Genomic DNA, 5620 nt, shown 5'->3' with positions numbered 1-5620 from the left:
TTCACCAAGTCCGAGATTGAAGAGTTATTTTGTGAGTTTTGGGACTTGAGTGTTTTGTGAGCCACCTTGATGTTACCCTAACATCAAGTGTTGGACCTGAGTGTGTAGAGTTGATCTCTATTGTTCAGAGAGCAATCTCTGGTGTGTCTTTGATTTATTTGTAAACACGGGAGAGTGATTGAGAGGGAGTGAGAGGGGTTCTCATATCTAAGAGTGGCTCTTAGGTAGAAGTTGCATGGGTAGTGATTAGGTGAGAAGGTTGTATACAGTGGCTGTTAGATCTTCGAACTAATACTATTCTAGTGGATTTCCTCCCTGGCTTGGTAGCCCCCAGATGTAGGTGACGTTGCACCGAACTGGGTTAACAATTCTCTTGTGTTATTTACTTGTTTAATCTGTTCATACTGTCATATATAATCTGCATGTTCTGAAGCGGGATGTCGTGACATCCTGTACGACATCTGTCCTCAGTATCAGAATTTCAGGAAACAACCTATTTTTAATATTAGTAGTTTCGTATTCAAGTTACTTGTTCTGCTCTTTAATTACCAAACAACCAAACCCCCCCCCCAATCGTTACTGTTAATGCAAGTATATTATGAACATTTGGTTTGTCACTGCTCGTTGGGAAACGACCTAGGATCACTTCCTAGTTACAACATTTTCATGTTTATTTGATTCGGGTACGGCCTCGATCAAATTTGGCGCCGTTGCCGGGGAGCAGTGTCCAAAGGTTCATAATAGCTAGCTAGTGTTGTGTGTTTAATCCTTTCGTGTTTTGTGTTTAATTGTTAGTATTGTGTTAGTATGTGTGTTAGTGTTGTTTAGTGTCCTGGTATTTTGTTTAATGTGTGTTCTGTGTCAGTTTTCCCATTAAGCGTTTCCCCTGTTTCAGTCTTGGGTGTTTTGCTGTGAAGATTGTGCTTGCGGCAAAAACAGAGTAGTAGTAGAAATCAATTAGAGACGGATTTTAGCGACCACCCATGCTGAATTATTTGAGATTTTTTGTTTTAGTAGCTAGGGTTGTTATTTTTGGCTGAATTTTTTTGTGGTAACTTCTTTTAATCCATATTTTGTGGGAAAAATAGCTAGAGCCTTTAGTTTGGTCAGATTTGAAAGTTCCAAAAAACTAGCAAATTTTGTGTTTGTCAAAACTTCAAACGGCCATAACTTTTGCTCCGGTTATCAGAATCGCAATTATTATATATGCATTTGGGGTAGAAAAAAATTTCCTACGCCATGGTAGCCGGCCATAGGCCGGCTGAGCTCTCCATCGTCTAAAAAAAGCGATTCTGTCAAAAGTTTTTTATTTTTTCAAGTTTTATTCACTTATTTTTCTTTACCTACCAATTTTAGCTTTCATAGTTAGACTTTGAATTTTTGTCTGAAATTTTTTGTGCTATCTTCTCATCATTTTATAAGGTTGCTCACAAAATTTCAAGTCATTTGGATATCATTTGAGGGTAGCTGTAGTTCAAACCTACACCTTTATTTACATGATAAGGCAACTAGTTGTGTGCATGCTGAATGTAGTGTATGACTAGAGGCAATCCATCTGACTTACAACCCTTTGATCCTGAGATAGATAGGACATTTCATAGATTAGTTAGGCATCATTTTATACCTTTTGATCATTCTGAGCATTCCATTACTGGTGAATCTGTGCATTCTGTTATTGGTGATTTTGAACATCCTGATCTTGAGAATTATAATTTTGAGCATTCTGATTCTGAGCATTCTGATTTTGCACATTCTGAGAACATGGCACAACCTCCACCCCGTGAGAGGACTCTAAGGGAAATGGCTGCACCTGATTTCACCTACGAAAGCTTGTGCATCCAATACCCTGATGAGGATGTCCCATATGTTCTTAAAACTGGACTGATTCATTTGCTTCCAAAGTTTCATGGCCTTGCAGGTGAAGACCCGCACAAACATTTGAAGGAATTTCATATTGTCTGCTCCACCATGAAACCCCCAGATGTCCAAGAGGATCACATATTTCTGAAGGCTTTTCCTCATTCATTAGAGGGAGTGGCAAAGGACTGGTTGTATTACCTTGCTCCAAGGTCCATCACGAGCTGGGATGACCTTAAGAGAGTATTCTTAGAAAAATTTTTCCCTGCTTCTAGGACCACAACCATCAGGAAGGATATCTCAGGTATTAGACAACTCAGTGGAGAGAGCCTATATGAGTACTGGGAGAGATTTAAGAAACTATGTGCCAGTTGCCCCCACCATCAGATTTCAGAATAGCTTCTTCTCCAATATTTTTATGAAGGACTCAGTAATATGGAGAGAAGTATGATAGATGCTGCCAGTGGTGGAGTCCTTGGAGACATGACTCCTACTGAAGCCAAAAATTTAATTGAGAAGATGGCTTCCAACTCCCAGCAGTTTAGCGCCATAAATGATGCCATAGTCATTAGAGGAGTGCATGAGGTAGCTACAAACCCATCTGCATCATCTGAAACTAAGAAGCTTGAAGGCAAACTGGATGCATTGGTTAACCTGGTAACCCAGCTGGCCTTGAATCAGAAATCTGTACTTGTCACAAGGGTTTGTGGTTTGTGCTCCTCTGCTGACCACCATACAGACCTTTGCCCTTCCATGCAGCAACCTGGAGCAATTGAGCAGCCGAAAGCTTATGCTGCTAATATTTACAATAGAACTCCTCAACCTCAGCAGCAAAATCAACCACAGCAGAACAATTATGACCTCTCCAGCAACAGATATAACCCTGTATGGAGGAATCACCCTAACCTCAGATGGTCCAGCCCTCAGCAACAACAACAGCAGCCTGCTCCTTCCTTCGAAAATGCTGTTGGCCCAAGCAGACCATACATTCCTCCACCAATCCAACAACAGCAACAACCCCAGAAACAGCCAACAGTTGAGGCCCCTCCACAACCTTCCCTCGAAGAACTTGTGAGGCAAATGACTATGCAGAACATGCAGTTTCAGCAAGAGACCAGAGCCTCCATTCAGAGCTTAACCAATCAGATGGGACAATTGGCTACCCAATTGAATCAACAACAGTCCCAAAATTCTGACAAGCTGCCTTCTCAAGCTGTCCAAAATCCCAAAAATGTCAGTGCCATTTCATTGAGGTCGGGAAAGCAGTGTCAAGGACCTCAACCCGTAGCACCTTCCTCATCTGCAAATGAACCTGCCAAACTTCGCTCTACTCCAGAAAAAGGTGATGACAAAAATTTACCTAACAATTTCTGTGCAGGTGAATCTTCTTCCACATGTAATTCTGATTTGCAGAAGCAGTACATTCCCCCTCTTCCATTCCCTCCAAGAGCAGTTTCCAACAAAAAAATGGAAGAGGCAGAGAAAGAGATCTTGGAAACGTTTAGAAAAGTAGAGGTAAACATACCTCTGTTGGATGCAATAAAGCAAATTCCAAGATATGCCAAATTCTTGAAGGAGCTGTGCACTAATAAGCGGAAGCTTAAAGGAAGTGAATGAATTAGCATGGGCAGAAATGTCTCCGCATTGATTGGTAATCTGTTCCTCAAATTCCTGAAAAATGCAAAGATCCAGGTACATTCAGCATACCTTGTATTATAGGGAATAGTAAGTTTGACAATGCCATGCTAGATTTAGGAGCCTCTGTTAGTGTTATGCCTCTGTCGATTTTTAATTCTCTATCTCTAGGTCCCTTGTAGTCAACTGATGTGGTAATTCATTTAGCTAATAGAAGTGTTGCCTATCCTATTGGTTTCATAGAAGATGTCTTAGTTAGAGTTGGTGAACTGATTTTCCCTGTTGATTTTTATATCTTGAATATGGAAGATGGATTTTCTCAAGGATCAGTTCCCATCATTCTAGGCAGACCCTTTATGAAAACTGCTAGAACTAAGATAGATGTTTATGCAGGCACATTGTCTATGGAATTTGGTGACATAACTGTTCATTTTAATATTCTGGATGCTATGAAATACCCATATGAAGATCTTTCTGTATTTCGTGCTGAAATAATTGACCATGTTGTTGATGAATACATGACTGATCTTTATTCTAATCTGCATGCCTCTCACTCTTCATGCATTGAGTCTGAAATTGTACTTGATCATATGTCTGAATTTGATGCTGAGAGTGAATCTGAGAGTGATATTGATTGCATGTCTGGTGGTGGTGTTTCCGGTGATTCTTGATGTAGTGAAGAAGGAGATAACCAAGCTTTTGCAAGCTGGAATCATTTATCCTATCTCCGACAGGTAAAGGCTGAGAAACCATCTCCTTCTACCACTGTCCAGCCAACCACATCAGAATTGAAGCCTCTGCCATCAAATTTAAAATACGCTTACTTGGATGATAGCAAGAGTTTTCCAGTGATTATATCTGCCTCCCTTGCTGATGAGCAAGAGAAGAAGTTGTTGTCAGTTCTCAAGAAGCATAAGAAGGCTATAGGCTGGACCCTGGCGGACATTCCTGGTATTAGCCCATCCACATGTATGCATCGAATAAATTTAGAGGATGGAGCTAAACTAGTAAGACAGCCACAGAGAAGACTCAACCCGGTGATTCTTGATGTAGTGAAGAAGGAGATAACCAAGCTTTTGCAAGCTGGAATCATTTATCCTATCTCCGACAGCCAATGGGTGAGTCCCGTCCAGGTAGTCCCGAAAAAGACTGGCCTCACAGTGATCAGAAATGAGAAGGAGGAGCTGATTCCTACTCGGGTGCAGAACAGTTGGAGAGTCTGCATTGACTATAGGAGGCTGAACCAGGTTACCAAAAAGGACCATTTTCCCCTGCCATTCATTGACCAGATGCTTGAACGCCTGGCAGGTAAATCCCACTACTGTTTCCTTGATGGTTTTTCTGGTTATATGCAAATTACTATTGCTCCTGAGGATCAGGAAAAGACCACATTCACCTGCCCCTTCGGCACTTTTGCCTACAGGAGGATGCCTTTCGGCCTGTGCAATGCCCCTGGTACCTTCCAGCGGTGCATGATTAGTATTTTCAGTGATTTTTTAGAAAATTGCATAGAGGTGTTTATGGATGATTTCACTGTATATGGATCCTCTTTTGATGGTTGTTTGAATAGTTTGGAAAAAGTTTTGAATAGATGCATTGAAACTAACCTCGTTCTAAATTTTGAAAAATGTCATTTTATGGTTGAGCAAGGTATAGTTTTAGGCCACATTATTTCCAATAAGGGTATTGAAGTAGATCCTGCAAAAATTTCTGTTATTTCACAATTGCCTTACCCCTCTTGTGTGCGAGAGGTGCGATCTTTTCTTGGTCATGGAGGATTCTACAGGCGCTTTATAAGGGATTTTAGCAAAGTAGCCCTTCCACTGTCCAACTTGTTGCAAAAGGAGGTGGAGTTTGACTTTAATGACAGATGCAAAGAGGCTTTTGATTGCCTCAAAAGAGCGTTGACTACCACCCCCATCATCCAGGCACCCGATTGGACAGCCCCTTTTGAGCTTATGTGTGATGCATCAAATTATGCATTGGGGGCTGTCCTTGCTCAGAAAATTGATAAATTGCCCAGGGTGATTGTCGCAACCTACCCTTCGGCGGGAGGGCGACGCGTGACTCGCGGGATGCGTGTTCCACGAAAGGAATACGCGCGGAGTCGCCACCAACGTTTATTTGA

The 5620-nt window shown here is 41.5% G+C and overlaps 1 non-coding gene across 1 annotated transcript; it reads right to left on the bottom strand.

The window, feature by feature from the left end:
* Positions 1 to 2139: 2139 nt before the first annotated feature.
* LOC113000881 (small nucleolar RNA R71) lies at positions 2140 to 2246 on the bottom strand. The gene has a single exon (XR_003266201.1). It is a non-coding gene; the product is annotated as a small nucleolar RNA R71 (small nucleolar RNA).
* Positions 2247 to 5620: the final 3374 nt, after the last annotated feature.

Source organism: Glycine max, chromosome 20 (assembly GCF_000004515.6).
Source record: "Glycine max cultivar Williams 82 chromosome 20, Glycine_max_v4.0, whole genome shotgun sequence".
NCBI classification, from domain to species: domain Eukaryota; kingdom Viridiplantae; phylum Streptophyta; class Magnoliopsida; order Fabales; family Fabaceae; genus Glycine; species Glycine max.
Note: the sequence above shows the minus strand (reverse complement) of the source record. Positions and strands in the feature narration are given on the sequence as shown.